Source organism: Balaenoptera musculus, chromosome 20 (assembly GCF_009873245.2).
Source record: "Balaenoptera musculus isolate JJ_BM4_2016_0621 chromosome 20, mBalMus1.pri.v3, whole genome shotgun sequence".
Lineage (NCBI taxonomy): Eukaryota > Metazoa > Chordata > Mammalia > Artiodactyla > Balaenopteridae > Balaenoptera > Balaenoptera musculus.
The window spans coordinates 10,392,568-10,409,156 of NC_045804.1; the positions used below are offsets into that span (position 1 = coordinate 10,392,568).

Sequence of the window (16,589 nt, forward strand, 5' to 3'; positions counted from 1 at the left end):
AGCAAGAGCATATTGTGGATAAGACGCGTAAGATCTGCATGAATTTTTAAGATACCAAGACATCAAAGAAATGTCAGGTTTCCTTGGACCCCCTTCTGGCAACAGATGCCCAGTCTTTCAGGGGTGCAGGTTTAATATTCCTGCCCTTTTGGAGTCTTCAGAGGAAAAATTCATACCTCCAGTGAAATGCTGTGTGCTCTCTATCACCCGAGACAAGCCATTTAATCTCCCTTTTCCTGAGCACAGCCTACCACATACAGGTGCACGTTCTACCTCTGGGATGCACCATCACATTAAAGAAATTATAACCAGTCCTTCCTTTAGACTCAGAAAACGAGAAATACTCACTCAAATTAATTTCTTCATAGAAGATAAAATAAGGCTTGTACCTGCCTCAGCGAAAATGCCTCCTGAAAATGCCTGCCTTCCAAATGGAGGCGGGTCTTGGGCCCATGCATGCCTTGCTCTGGAGGCTGGGAAGGATGAGTACTCTTCCCTAGGAGTGGCCCACCGTGTATCTGAGCTCCTGGAAAGTGGGGTCAGAATGCAATGCTCCAAGTACGCACCGGGGACCGAGAGCAAAGAGTTTTTGCAAAGAGTGTATGGGGCTAGGTGAAATACTAAATAATTATTGATAAAAATCATTATGCTCTTGCCTTGGGAACTTTTTGAGCAGCAGAATGGTCTAGAACAGTGGCCAATCCAATGATATTCTGGCTCACAAACAAAAGAAAACGTTCAAAGGCCACCTCTGGTCACGTCTGGTGCAGGTGACATTTGTCCTGGTTGTCCAGGAGGTTACCTAGCACTTGGGTGTGCAAGCATCTGCTTCCTTAGCTGCAAACAGCACAACAGAACTTAAGACACACAAACCTATAACCTCTCAACCAAATATACTGTTTAAAGGATAATCATGGTCTGAAAGTTCTTTGTGTGGCAACATGCTCTCCTTACTCTGTAAATGCTGTTGAGTGAGTAATGTGCTCCCGTCCCCTCGGACAGGGTCTGCCATGGACCAGATTATTCCTACATCACACCTGGGGTGAAGGGAGTGCATTTCAAGAGAGACAACAATGTCTAGAACACTATATCAAGACGTTCTGTGGAAAGTCTTTTATGGAAACCTACTATGTGCAGGGCTATGGGAAGAACACAGAAACAGCAGAAGGCTCTGCCCTTAAGACACCCAAGAGAGGAAAGGAGACAGGCAAAGAGGGGAAACGTGGACTCAGGAGGAATTTCCGTGGGCAGAGAATGTAGAAGGGCAGCCCCAGTGCCTGCTTCACATGCCTTCCAGCTGCCCTCTGTGGACTTGGAGGGATAGAACCAGAGGGCAGAAAGCAGAGAGGGGCAGGGCCTGGGCCATGCCAACTTGCATCCATCCCAGAATCTTTCCCCCAAACCTGGGTTGATGGGTGTGCCTGCTGGGACCCCTCCAGGCAAACCACAGTGGCCACACTGTTTGGGGGGAGGTGGGTGTCATCCTTAAAGAAAACTTTTTATTTTGAAATAATTTAAGACTCAAAGAAATTGCAAAAGTAGTACAGAGAATTCTTGTGTACACTTCTGTTACGGGCTGAATTGTGTCCCCTCAAAATTCATATGTTGAAGCCTTAACCCCCAGTACCTCAGAGTGCGGCTGTACTTGGAGAGAGGGTCTTTAAAAAGGTAATTAAGTTTAAATGAGGTCATATGGATGGGCCCTAATCCAATCTGACTGTGTCCTTATGAGAAGAGGAGGCTAGGACACAGACACACAGAGGGACGACCATATGAGGACACAGGGAGAAGACGGCCGTCTACAAGCCAAGGAGAGAAGCCTCAGAAGAAACCAATCCTGCTCACACCTTGATCCTGGACTTCCAGCCTCCAGAACTATGAGAAAGTCAATTTCTTTTTACCACCCAGTCTGGGGCACTTGGTCATGGCAGCCCAAGTAAATGAATGCACCCTCACACATGACCACATCCCCAAACAAGGATGCTGCTCTGGGTACACCAGTCAGCCACAGAGCTTATTCAAACTTCACCAGTTTTGTGATCTGACTTATGTATCCTCTGTATCTGTGCTTCTCAGACTCTCTGTGGCAAAGACCTCACTGTTTTACTTCTAATTTATTACAGACCTACATTTTGGTTTTTTGTTTTTTAAAGCTATAAAAATGGGATTACTGGAAGAATGGAATAAAAAGACATACAAAGCCCAATTTCTTATTATTAGATTCAGTAGACACAAAATTGGACAGAAAACTGCTCTTTCACATTGGCTGTAAAAGGTTCTAAATGAATACTTCCATCCTCATCTTGCAGAGACCAGGGCAGCAGCTCACAGGCAGGCACTGGTCCTTGGACCTCACTTTGAGTAGCTCTGATTTGGATCACAGAGACACGTGAGCCAGTGCTGTCACCAGGGAGCAGCCGTGGGATCAAATTCTAGATGGCCCCGTGCTAACCATTCCTCTGTAGCTCAGTTTCCTCAGGGAACCTAGCTTATAGGGTCATTGTGAGGATTAACAGAGATGAGGACCTTGGCTAAGATACCTGAAACATGTGTTAGCTGGACCAATATCCAAGCCCCAAGTACTGCTTTAGAGGCTCCAGGCCCACGGGCGTCTCCCACGTGAGGTTGTTTTATGAGTGTGCTGTTTGATCTATGCTGAACTTGGGTTTGTCTTCTGATTGCTTCCAGGTCCTTCCAGAACGCTGGCATCCTGCTGAACCCCCACCGGTGGCTGCAGGTGGCCACACCCTGCGAGCTTCCTGCAATTCCAGCAGTTACTCAGCCACACTCAGCGACACAAGGTCACTCAAAATCACCATCTGTCCATGCGCCACCTCCTCTCCCGCCTCAAAGAAAAAGAGAAAAATGATTCTGTTCCACCTCCATGTTTTCTCCCCTACACACACACACACACACATACCCCACTAACGTTAAGCTTGTCTCAACCTCTACTTCTAAATTAATTTTTCTTCCTGAGGCATTTGCTGACACTCCCTTTCTGTTCTTTGCCCCTCAGAACACCGATGTCTTTGAAAACACCAGGCCTGGGAATATTTAATGTATCCTTGCAAATCGGATAAAAAAATAATTTTCTCCCAATCCATAAAAATCCCCATTCATCTGTTTGCCCTTTGAGGGGAGTTCACTGCCACGTCAACGCAGAAGAACAAAGTAAGGCTTCTATGGAATCAGATCCAGGGGCCTAGGCCGGTGCCCGTCTGGCAGTGGGACCAGCAAGCACACGTCAACTTCTGGGTTAGGTCGGCTCACAAACCCTCATGGCCCCCAGTAGCCCATTCTGAATCTAGAATCAGTGGATTTGTACAAATCCATGTAGAACCTCTCACACCTCTCCGTCCAGGATTTCTCCTTGAAGTCCGAAGTTCTTTACAGGAACTGCATGTGATACATGCACAAGTGTGTCAGCATAGCACGCTGAAGCACAAAAACTTGTCCCTCCCTCCTCTCCACGCACCTGCCTGCTGCTGTTGATGGTGATAATCATTTACAGCTCGGACCAGAGGACATGGCCCTGATACCGATGGCCCGTAATCTCACGGGAAGATGCACCATGTGCACATGAAGATGACTGGGAACGGCATTTTCCCAGGAGGCCACCCCACCCACGTTGGACTTTTGATTCCGTAGACTTCAATGCAGCTGGTACCAGGCTGTCTGCAGCCTCACCTCCTCCTCGTCCCCTGGTACCTTTGTTCCTTTCTCTACTGGCCTCCCCCAGTTCTGGATTCTCACTCCCGCACTTCCGCCTCCTGTAGCCTGCTGGGCTCCCCAGCCTTCAGAGCCTCCACGTTTCTAACCCCCAGTGCTGCTACGCGCCTGACCACCTCCTTCCCCCGAGGCCTCTCTCCCTCACCTTCCCAGGCTCGGCCCTCACTTCCTCTTCCCATCCCTTCCTTCGGGCCTCCCGAGCCTCCAGGGAGACCCTCACTGGCCCGGCTCTGAAACATCTCCCAAGATGTGCGGCAGGAACTATTTACTTTTAGTTTGCTCTCAAGACCAATCTCAACAGTGGACCGATGGGAAGGGGATGACACAGAAAGGATCTCAGCCAAAAGCACCTGGCACTGCTGCCCCCTCTTGAATTACAGAGGACCTATGACCTTGGGTTGGGGTTTTCAAGAAGCCCCTCTTATAGCTTGAGGGTTCTGGCCTTCACTTCCTAATTGGCCTATGGGTACATTCTTATCATTGTCTTTAAAATGACCAATGATGGTACTTCTGGGCGGGGGACAAGTAGAGTTCACGGTGTCTAGGCTCACCTTCCTCCCCAGTAGTCTTGGCGGATACAGTAGGTAGAATTGTGTCCCCCCAGAAGGATATCTTGAAATCCTAACCCCAAGTACCTGTGACTGTGACCTTATTTGGACTTAGGGTCTTTGCAGATGTGATCAAGTTAAGATGAGGTCCTCCTGGAGTAGGGGGGCCCTAATCCATAGCCGGTGTCTTCATAAAGTGAGGGAAACTTGGACATACACATACATACACAGAGGGGCATGGTGTTTCAAGACACAGGGACAGACAGACACCGAGGGGAGGTCACGTGGTGACGGAGGCAGAGACCGGAATGATGTGTCTGCCAGCCAAGGAACGCCGAGGGCTGCCAGTGACCACAGAATCTGGAGAGAGAACGGGGCCCTGCTGGCACCTTGACTGCAGACCTCCAGCCCCCAGAAGTGTGAGAGAATAAATCTCTGTTGTTTTAAGGCCTGCCGTTCTGTGGTCCTTTGTTGCGACAGCCCCAGGACTCTCCCACAGAGCATCTGAATCTGGAGATGCCCCCGCCACACACACAGGTTCCCCATCTCAAAGCTCTGGGCTCTGATGAGACGGCTGCTGATCGCTGCCACTCTTCTCAGACTATTTCCATCCTGGGAGCAGCCAGCAGTGCTTCCCTTCCAGCCCCAGAGCTGAAGCTACATCTGGAAACTCTTCTCACCCTTAATTGTTCTTAATGCTTTAACACACTGAGTGACTAATGGGCTCTAATTGGACAGCTCCGTCGCGGAGGGGGTGCTCTGACAGCGCCCTCCGCCACCCGCCCAGCCTCCTGGGCTGCTCACTCCCAGAGTTCAGAGGTCACCAACAAAAAATATGGGCCTGTTCTCCTATTTTTAAAAAGATGTCACACCAGTGCCAATAAGCGGTTTCATCCTTCAACCAACAAACATGAGGCAAAGAAAAGGATAGCGAAAAAGCCAAAAGCAGATGGGACAACATATCATCAGTGCCACCGAGGTTTGTGACACCTGTCTTGGACAGAAAGAGGGGTTCTTGGAGGCAAACCCGGCGCTAGTGAATGTTAAAGAGGCTGGAAGATTCCAGCCACAGAGAAACAGGGTCCAGGCCTTCCCCACGCAATCAGAGGAAAGGAGAGGGGAGAGAGAGAAAGAGAGACAGAGAGAGACAGAGAGGGAGAGAATGAATATAAGGAGAGGGTTCCAGACTCTTCCCCCTTCCTCATGGGCACATCCCCAGAACTTGTTCTAGTAGTAAATGTTCAGAAGGAAGGATTAAAGCTGACCTCAGTGCTCTCCCAAGTCTTCTTTTCCAAACACACTTAGCAATAGAAGAGCAACCACAGGTATTTCTAGAAAGACTCATTTTTCCAAAAGCTGGCTCAAGCTAAAGTCTTCAAATTAAAATATCAGGCATGAGAAGCAAATAAGATGCCTCTGCAAGAAGGGAGAAACACCAGCCTCAATGTTCAGGTGCGTATTACCTGTTCCACCCAGCAGCCACCGGGACTTCCTCATGCGTGGCAGGAATGTATTAACTGCAAGTGTCAGAGAAACATCCCATTAGCTTCTGGTATAACTAGATAAAGTCACGCTCTCCCTCTCCCCACCACCGGGGAGACATTTACCTCGATGCTCTAGAAAGCTCTGTGTGCATTAATATTGCTGATGCGGGCAGGCTTTGCTATGGCTTGGCCCCCCGGGGGTGCCATGTGATGGATTCCAGTTTAACAGCTTTTAAAAACAAGCAGACAAGAGACGAGCGTGATGGATTATGCAGGAAGCACGCTCATTCGGGAATGATTTATGGGAAGTCGCATGTTGCTGCTCAGGGGTCCATCCCCTAGGGTGGGAACTGCGGTAGACAGATAGGTTCTAATATTGTTGGGGGGGACAACAGCCTGAAGTGCCAGCTGCACAGCCACGACACGCTCATGCCTGACCCAACACGAGTGGGGCAGCCCCTGCTTCGGCACACGCTCTCCCCTGTACTTGAAAAAGTGCGACTGGCCCAGCCCAAAGCCATTCTTCTTGGGTGTGGACTTTCCCCTTCTCTCTCCCCTGCCGGTTTTAGGAGCGCCCTCTGAGGGGCCAGAGGTCAGAGCAGAAGACTTTGTTCATCTCTCAGCTCCCCCACCCCAAAAAACATCTGGAGAAGGAACAGCCAGCTATGCCCTCTGCTCTGTCTGAGTGACCGTGACGCACAGCACCGAGGGCTGGAAGGAGTCAGATAGTCCAATGAGAGTGGTGACGGGGAGGGGAGAGAGAATGGGGAGGGTCGCGGACAGAAGAGTGTGTGATGCCCACTGCGAGTTTCTGTTCTGGATACTGGCAGGCGGGTCCTGCCCTGTTGATCTGGAGCGCCCATCTGCCCCCGGCCTCTGCCACTGCACGTAAGAGACAAATCTCATTTTGCAGCAGATTAATTTCCACCCATGTTTTTAATAAGGACTCAGAATTTACAGTAAAATCCAAATCAAATCCATATTTAAAGGTTGAGCCTCAGAATGGGATCTAATTTATGGGACCCTTTCCAAGGCAGAGGAAGTGAGCCAGAGATGGAACAATGGCTTGGGAGGTAACAGCGTCCTCCCATGCCCTCCTCTGACCCCTTCCTGGCCCCACCTGCCCCCAGGGCTCCGTCAGGGATGCGTCTGCAGTGATGGGGAGCTACACTAGACAGTCCCACATGCCACAGGAAATGGAACAGCCCGCTCACCAGAGCAGAAGCTCCTGCATGCTCTTCCGTGCAGTTTCTCCATCACGGATCCCAGAGTACCCCTAGGGAGCACTTTCTCCAGGCAACCTTCCACTGCGAGAGGGCATGGAAGATGTATATATGCAGGGGCTCCATATGTCCCTGTGTTGGCGCCTCTCCCCACCACCGTCATCCCCCAAACCTCCATCCCCCAGGCCGACTTGTCTCCAAAACGCCTGCTCCTGCTGCTCATGATTAAGTCACGGATGAGGGGGCCTCTGGGGGAGAGAAACCAGGTGGGATGCCTGCTGCCCCGTGCCTCATTTTCTTTTCAGACCTCAGCTCTGGAAGCATGGGGGCACCTGGAGGGTGGGTTTGGCAGCCCCCCCTGAAGCCTGCATCTGGATCCCACTGAGAAGAGTGGGGGCACCGCCACTGGGTGGGAGGGTGTCTGCAGGGGGTCAGCAGCCGGCACACCTGACCGCTGATCAATGTGCCGGGCCCTCTCCCTTCAGACCCACCACCCACCTGAAGGTGATCAGAAGGTGATACACAGAGCCCAGCTACCTCTGCAGGCTTCAGTGCTGCTCAGGGCGAACAGGACGTGAGGGTCTTCCCTTTGATGCTTCTCTCCCCTGGACTTCACCCCACTGGAAGGGAGAAGTCCCTTGATGCGCATTCCCTATTTCATAACTTCAAGCATGCCTTCGGAAGCCACAAGGGGACAGAAAGGGCGTGTGCACCCAGGAGCCTCTCGGGGCGGAAAGGAGCTTGCATAGCCACTCCTCTGACCCCCAAATTACCGGACCTGCCATCGGGATCGGCCAGTCTAGTGCTTTCAGCTTCCACAACACCAAGGATTTACCTTTTTAGGAGAATGCTCGTTCTCAAACCCACAGAAAGGTGAGGCTGGGGCCTGCAACCTCCTTCAAGGAGGCAGCAAGAAGTACCTTCCCAGGGATCACAGAGCTGATCCACAGTCACCCGCCCTCAGGATGTGGGCACTCTGCTGCCCTTCCCCCAGGGACAGAGCCAGGTGCACTTGCTCAGAACCAGGAGCCTGAGATTAAGGGGATGGTGCATGACCCTAGGGGTTCTTTGGCTTACACTGAGGTCAGCCCCAAACCATGTGTCCAGTGAGGGTGCTTCAGAGAGCTGGCAAGGCTGGTATCTCGGTGCACGCAGCAACGAAGGGGCTGCGGAGGATGGCGCCCTGGCACTGGTTTTATGGCAACGCTGTGGGGAGCCCCAGAGAGGAAGCTTCAGAAGGTCCCGGGGGACTGAGACCTTCTGATCGGTCGTGAGGACTTGCTCCTCTGTCCCAGTGTGGTCTGGGGCATATGGTCTTCCTTTCCGGGCTCGCTAAGTGGTCGCCAGTGGTTTAGGGAACGGAATGCCAGCATGATTTCAGTGTAGAAGAGGGGTTGTTCAACATACTCAGCTCCAGCACGTCCCCAGACCCGCACCTTTCTCATCCCAGGTCCATGGCACGGTCACCCCTCCCTGGGACAAGCAGCATCCTCCTTGCTGGTCCCCCTGCTTCTGCTCTGACCTCCCTTCCCTGTTTGCCCCCCACCCAGAAGGCAACGTCGTCTTCATACAACTCAAATCAGGTCATTCATCCCTTGCTCAGAGCCCTTCAATGGCTCCTACCATCCTTAAGACAAAATCCAAAATCATTAAGCCTGACCTAAAAGCTTCTGAACGTAGCCTGGTCACTCTCTACCTCACCTCCTTCCATGCCCTGCTCACCCACTCCACCCTGGCAGACCAGCCTTCTTGCTGCTTCTCCAATGTGCCTGTGTGTCACTGCCTCAGGGCCTTTGCATCTGCCGCTCCCCTGCCTGGACCTCTGCCCTCAGAGCCCTGCCAGGTCGCCTCCTTCAACCTCTGCTCACACCAGCACCAGGGGCCGCCCTGACCACCTGTGTGCTCAGCAACCTCCACGGTGCTCAATCACCTCGCCCACCTCATTTTCTTCATAGCCTTGTCACTACCTGACTTTGCTCTAAATAAGCATCTGTTTACCCTCCACGTCCCCACCAGAAGATAAACACTACGAGGGCAAGAACTTGGTGTGTCTCCACTGCATCTCCAGACCCACACCTGGGCTCGGCACCTGGAGGGGCTCAGGAATGGCTGGATGACTGAATGCAGACCAGTCAGTGGAGCCATCAGCCCACTGAAGAAAAGGACCCAAATGCTCTGAGGCAGGAAGATAATCGATTTGCATCATGAAAAGAACACAAGCAGTGCATTCCTGCAGATCCACCAGTGTCGTGTGTAGAATCTGATTCCATGGATTCTAAAATGGGCATCTTTTAAGGAGCATTAGAGAGACCAGCCTGTGTTCTGGTCTCTTTGCCCAGAATTCTTGTTGGCATCTTTCCGACTACGGGGTATAGGGGCTCTGGTCTTTCCTGCCCTGGATGACATGGACCCACCAGCTTCGTGCAGTTTCTCAGCGGGGAGCGGGGCTGCACGAACTCCAAGGTGGTGTAATAACGAGTTTTCCTGGTTTCTGTCCCTGGTACCTGAGAGGTAACCTCTAAAACCTGTGGAATTCCTGAAAGATGGGAGTGCCTTTTGTTATTCGTCAATTCCCTTCAGACCACAGCTGACTTTATGCTAACCAGGTGGCTCAGGTAGACCCTCAGATAGTTTCAAGGAAGGGGTACTGGTTAGAGGTTTGGTATTTTCACTTCCCACCTCAGGGGAGGGAAGAGTTGCTAAAGACTGAGTTCAACCACGTGGCCAATGACATAATAAGACCCCGATAAAACTCTGGACACCCAAAGCTCGGGACCTTGGTGGTTGATAAACACATGGATGTTCTGGGAGGGTGAGCTGCCCTAACTCTATCGGGAAAGGGCATGACGCTCCAAGTCTGTCCGGGACCCTCCCAGACCCCTCCTGTGTGTATCTTTATAATAAAACGAATTGCAAGTATAGCACTTTCTTGAGTTCTGCAAGTTGTTCTAGCAAGTTATCAAAACTGAGGGAGTCGTAGGAACCCCCGAATTTGTAGCCAGTGGTCAGAAGTGCAAGCAGCCCTGAGACTTGCAGCTGAAGTGGGGCAGTCTTGCGGGAGGACGGGCCCTAAGCCTCTGGGGTCTGCCAATAAATCTAGGTGGCGAGTGCCAGGGTTGAAGTACAGTCCAGCCACTGGAGGTGGGAACAGGGCAATCACTGAGTCCCCTCTAGAGCCAGATGAAGGCATCAGAGCCCATCGCTGGGTTACAGGGCAATGTGCACGGCAGGACACAGAACCGTGCAGGGGAGGGGGAGACCCCAACCTTGGCCTCTACGGCATTCTGGGCTGACACTGGACAGTGGACACTACACCCTGTCCACCTTCCTTCCTGGGATAACAACTTCGTGGCCAGGCTGATGGATTTCAGCAGCCACTCCTTACAAAACCCCACCCAAGGCATTCCTGGGGATCTGCTGATTCTCCCTGCCCTACTCCCTGAAGCCACAGAAGATACCACAATCAGCAAACCAGAGCCAGCAGAGGAAGGTCCCTGCAATTCCCTCATGTAAAATAAAATCGCCGCATCAAGATGTTTTTCCACCACAAATGCAAACTCCGAGGATGGGTGTGGTGGGCAGGTGGCGCCTTACCTGGTAGTGGAAGGTGAGGTCTGTTTTGTGGTAGCAAGGAGGCCCCCTGGGGTTCTTTCTGGAACTCCCGTGGGGTGGAGGGTTACTAGGGAAGGCGAGTATCAGCAGGAAAAGCTTCAGGGTCTCAGAGACAGGCTTCCAACCTGAAGGAAAAGAAAAGAAAAAAGGTTAAATGCCTTTCGAGCAAACATCCGTTTTTTGATATGAAACAAACATTGGTGTTAATAAACAAGAGAAGAGAGAGCAGCTTCAAGGCCAGTTGGTTGCCACCAGGGATCACACCCCAGGGGAATAAGGGGAACCTTGTAGAAAACAAATCATTAGAACCTGACTGCTGCCTGGGGTGTGACGTCCTCTGCTGACCCCTGCAATTCTTTGACCCCACTGTGCTGGTCGCGAACCACCTTGTCTCATGCCCTCTCCTGCTCGTACTTCCCGCCTCACCCAGTTCAGATTCCAGGACCTGTCCCTGCCACCACCCAGGCAACTGCCTTGTCCCTCTCTTTTTAACAGGTTCCTCAGGTGATTTCACTCTCCTGACGCATCACTCCAAAGGTGTCCTATTTCACTGGGAGGAAACACCCAGATTTGCCTGCAAGCCGGGTCAATCCAGGTTTGGGGACTCTGAAGCTTATACGATTTAGGGGGCTGTCTAAGAAAATAAGACAAGATGGTGGATGCAAAAGTAAGGTGCAGGGTCTTACACGGGGCCCATGGGTGCATAACTTCATGGTAAATCCTCTACCCACAGGACCCTAAGCAGTCTGGCCTCCTGCTGCACCACTGGCCCCTCCTCCGACCATTCCCCACCCCCTGCGGCCCCTGGGCCTCCTGGCTGTCCCTCCACACTCAAGCACCTGCATCCCCCCTACATCAAGCCTTTGCACCAGCTGTTACACGGACAATTTCCCAGAAATTATCGAATCTGGTGTCACACAAATGCACTTGTTTCCTGTGGTCTTTCTTTGCCCCTCCCCCACCCCGGAATGCCAGCGTCCTGCGGGCACTTCATCTGTTTTATTCAACTCCATCTCCAGGGCCTGGAACACGTCTGGCACATCGTTGGAGCTCACTCAGTATTCGTCGAGTGAATAAATGAATGAATGAACGAACCCCTCCCTTTTATTCTCCTGTTTCACACTCAGGTTTACTTAGAATAGCCTCCCGTGTCAGTCTCTAGAGCAGGAATTCCCAGGAAGCAGAAGGGAGCTGGTTGTTTCTGTTCATTTTGTTGGTGGTGGCTGGTTGGGTTTTGCAGGGGTAGGAGGCACCTGGGCCTTGGATTTTTTTTTTTTTTTTTTGCTTAATTTACTCCAACCGAGTGTGTGTGTCATCAGGCAAACAGGACACAGAACCATTTAGGGGATCCATTCTGATCATCCTGGAGAGACTGGCTTTGGGGCAGGGTTGTGAGATCATGTTGGCCAGGGAATGGTTAAGCTCTGTCCCACCCCACCCCCAGTGGAAAGACCCCCGTTGGCACATCCCCAGAAATCTCACAACAGAGATTTTTAAAAATAATAAAGAAAAAATTACCAGTTTTTTTCTTTTCCTAAAATCTGGTTACTTAAGGGAGCACTGCCCCATCCCAAAGGCAGGGCCAAACTCACAGAGCGCTGCCAACTGCAGAGACATGCCCGGGCACATGTGCCTTTCCAGTGACCATCCGTGCCATGCAAAGAGCCAGAGGCTGGGCATGGGAGAGGCCAGGAACAGCCCTGAGCTGCACAGGCCACTTTTCAAGGGGAGAAACAAGTGTGTGATCTGCTTCTCCTAGGTCAGTGGGCTAAATGCAATGAGAGGGATGGCTGGGGGAGGGGCTGGGGGAGAAAGAGGGGCTCAGGCGGAAGTGGAGGGAGCCCGGGTAGAGGCGGCTCCAGGTGGTAACCCCAGTGGCGGGGCTAGAAGGCAGGTAGGCTGGCTTCTCTTACAACTAAACGCTTGATTCTCAGCAGCCAGCATAAAAGGCAAGGGCTGGCGTTCATTCTCTACCAGACCCGCTGGAACAGGAGCCACGTAGGGCTGTGGATGCTGCCCAAGCAGGCACCACACCCCGTGTCCCTGGTACCTAAACCGGGAAAGAAAGCGACAAAGGAAAGGCCGCAAAAATAGGGGGGACAGGCAGTAAGAATCCAAGGGATGCCCCCAAACTCCTCCAGTCCCCAGCACCCTGATCGTTATGGACGATCCCCAAATCCAGGCCACCTTCTCCAGGGGCAAATGCCTCCACATCCCCCACCCACCTGGCACCCTAACTCTGCCCCACGTGCAGTGCTTGCCGAGAGCAGGGCCAGGGCCAGGGCCAGGGCCCGAGGGGGGCCCCTCTCCCCACTTCATTTGTTTTCCTCCACCCGAGCTGAATGGGAGATTATCGAATAGCTTGTCCCTGGTTGCAGTGGCACATTTTCCCTCACTCCACAGTAGGAACCACCATCCATCACCCACACAGCAGAAGCCAGGCCCGCAGTTTCAGGGACCACAGGGCTCACCCAGGTGGGGTGCCCCAGCTCCCGGGATGCCAGGGGAAGGAACTGGTCCCATCCTGCCCACGGAGCCCAGCGTGGGTGGAGGCAAAAGGCCAAGCATGAAGTCACCAGGATGCCTCCCTCAAGGCCCACAAGGTTGGCTCGGTTGATGAGGCAAAAAGAAAAGAGCAGAAGGCCAAGCCTGCCCAGGGTCAGGCCCAGGGTCAAGGCTACAGCCTGTCATCTCGGACTCTGAGGCAAAAGGGTTGGCTAGGTTGCAGGAGCGATCTGCGTCTTCCTCGTTCTCGGAATTATATTTCTTGCGCCCGACCATGTGCCAAGCTCGGTGCCAGGCACCCGTGGTTCCAGGCTTTGCCAGAGCACACCCTGTGCAGGAGGCAGGCAGGGGCCTCCCACTGCTGCCCTGCAATCTGTGAGGCCTCCTCGCCCCTCCCACTGCAGGGAGGCAGGCAGAGGGGGAGAATTCAGAGGCCTCACCCCAACCCCTGCCCCACACCCATTCCAGAACCCCAGGGTCACCGGGGCACAAGGGCTCACTGTGGGCCAGGACTCTTCCCTGCTCCCCCTACCTGCTTCAGGATCCACACGCCTGGCATTAGTGGCGGATGCCCTCAAAAATAATTTGGGGACTGACAGAGGCTTATATCCCAGGAAGGCTGGAGATGTGATATAGAGAAGGCCCTGGATCTGGAAAGTGCCAGGCATGGTCCTGCCAAGGGCGAGGGCAGGGAGCCTGGGCGGGAGGGAGGGCTGAGTCTCAGAGGGCAGTAAAGAGCCCATTCCCACTGCCTGCTTCCCCACATCTCAGCTGTGAATTGAAGTCTCCCAGGCCTGTGGCCCAGTCTGACTACTCCAGCCCATGGCAGCTGCTGAGCCAGCCCAGCTCCCAGCTCTGCTCCCAAGGTGGCAGGAGGCTGGGGGCTGCCTTTGGTGCTCCGACCCCAAAAGGCCTCCTGTTGGATTCTCGCCACTGGGGAGAGAAGATGGAAAAATTAACACCTGGACTTTAAAAAGTGTCTTCTGCAAAAAATAAGCCAACACAGAAAGGGGCACAGGCCCCAGCGGAGGCTCCTTCTAGAACAGACTTGTGTGGGTGACAAGGTCCTCTGGCCACCCTCAAACTCCAACCCTTCTGACGAGCAGTTACACAGCCAGGGACTGGGCAGTCAGCCCCTCTATTCCTCTCTGAGGGCCCCTGTCCTCTGCCCACCGTGCAGCTGGACTCTGTCCTGAGGGGCTGAGCAGAGGGGTCCAGGAGGAAGGGGGGAGGGAAGAGAGAGGGGAGGGGAGTGAGGAGGTGGGGAGAGATGAAGGGACCGGAGGAGGGAGGAAGGGGGGAGGGAAGGAGGGGGGAGAACCTGGCTGAATCATCATCATCATCATCACGGAAATAGGACTGAACGTAGTCCCACGAGGGCAGACCTGTGTTGATCTTTGCTCACCATGGCTCCTGGTACCTGGCCCAGTGCTGCACACAGTAGGTGCTCAGTCAATAAGTGAACAATGAAAAGAAGGAGAGGAAGGCACATCCGGTTGAGCAGTATGCAGGGGAGTAAGGTTTCTCATTAAAATTCCCAGCCAACCTTAAAACCAACACATGGAATTAACTGTTCTTAATTTGGGTCTGTCAGCGGGATGGTCTCCGACTCCCAGAGGTAGAATGACCTTCACATTCTACACAGCAAAGCCGGCAATCCGAGCCCACCAAAGCCCCTCACACTCACAGCTTCTCTTGCAGAGAGAAGGCCCAGCAGCCAAGCAGATATTCTGGATTTGCTTCCAAACCTCCAAGAGAAAGGTGCACTTGGACTTTAGGGCCCAAGGACAGGCTGGGACGACAACAGTCCTTTATAAAGTACAGGTCACCTGAGGATGTGTTTTTATTTACAGGACTTGGGTTGAGGCAACACAGAGAAGCAGAGACAGCCCGTGAGCTACCATGGAGCCCTCCCTGGAGTGCCCTCCCTGGGTCCCCTGCCAGCACATGCGCACCGTTGTGGGCTGGTGAGGGTGGGCGTGGTGTGGGGGGGGGGGGGCGGGGAGGCTGTTTAAGACAACAGCGCCCCCTCTGGGCATGTGCAGCCCTGCAAGTGCAGGTCTCGAATTTAGGATCCCTTCATCTCCTCCTTGGAACAAGGCACATAGTCTCTGCCCTTCATGACAGACTGGGTGACATTCCTGGAGACTCTGGGGCATTGGGGCGGAACAGTTTGGAGCATGTTCTCCTCCAGCCCCATCTCCGACATACCGTGTGACCCGGGACCAGCCGAATGAATGGCTCTGACCCTTTGCCCCATCGTATGAAGAGCCTACTGTGTGCAGACACAGACCCAGGAGCTGGATGTTCCAAGAGGTGTGGTGTCTGGAATGTCACTTGACCTGCTCCCTCCAGAGGCACAGGGATAATACATTCCAAAGGCTTTGCGCTAAATCAGAGGCATTTTCTCCTAATGCCTCAAGGAGTCAAATGAACTCTCAGGGCCCCTAGAGCCACAGGCCTCTTCACAAAGGTCAGCTATGGACCCCAGGAGCCGCCTAAGGGGGGGCAGGATGGAGTATAGGGGACCCCATTGCTTATGGCAAAGGTTTTCCCAAAGGACTCTGAAATCTTCAGAAATCAAGTTTTGGGGAGTCTGTTGTACTTTGTTTTAATGAGGATACTAACATTGCCAGAGATGTGCCTGCATTCTTGTGTGGCTTCCCAAAGGGACTCCAGAAATGGCATCAGCAGAATCCCAGAGGACTCAACATACACATCTTAGAAATGGGCTTTTCTCCCCAAATCACACCTTTCTGTTGCATTTCATTGCAGAAAATGGAGCTTTTTTAGTCCTCCAGTTCTGCCTGGCAGAAAGTAAAAGAAATTCAGAGTAATGGCACAGATTTTCCATAGAAACAGAGAATAGATTGGTGGTTACCAGAGACAGGGGGTGGGGAGTGGGGGAAATGGTGAAGGTGGTCAGTAGGGACAAATTTCCAGTTATAATATGAATATGCTCTGGGGGTGTAATGCACAGCATGGCGACTTTAGTTAACAGTGCTACAGATATGCTCTTGAAAGTTGCTAAGAGTATATCTTAAAAGTTCTCATCACAAGAAAAAAAATGTAACTATGTGAGGTGATGGATGTTAACTAGACTAATTATGGTGATCATTTTGTAGTAAATACAAGTATCAAATTATTGTGTTGTACATCTTAAACGAAGACAAAGTTATATGTCAATTATATCTCAATAAAACTGGGAAAAAAATTCAAAGTAATGGCAGGGATTCGGTTTTCGTTTTTAAAAACCATCCAAATTTCCACACCAAACAGAACTGCGTATCCTGCTAACTATACCCATTCGTTAAAACGTGGAGTCCTCATTCACTTGCCTGCTTTGTAGTTCAGCAAGGCACTGTGTTCCTTCCTTATTTTTCTGAAACCTGCTCCTCCCTGTGTGCCAGTGTCCCTTCTCCCATCTTCTCTCTTCAATCTCTCTCGAGGCATCTTTCAGAGATGCTGGCGGCGTTCCCCTCGATTTC

General features: G+C 52.3%; 1 protein-coding gene across 13 annotated transcripts in view; it reads right to left on the bottom strand.

Annotated features, from left to right (window-relative positions):
- RBFOX3 (RNA binding fox-1 homolog 3) overlaps positions 1 to 16,589 on the bottom strand; it is a 448,464-nt gene that overhangs the window by 322,083 nt on the left and 109,792 nt on the right. For all 13 annotated transcript variants that reach the window (XM_036837416.1, XM_036837410.1, XM_036837414.1 and 10 more), the window contains one exon: positions 10,579 to 10,721. The gene's annotated coding sequence lies outside the window, so the exon portion shown is untranslated. The remainder of the gene's footprint in view (positions 1 to 10,578; positions 10,722 to 16,589) is intronic.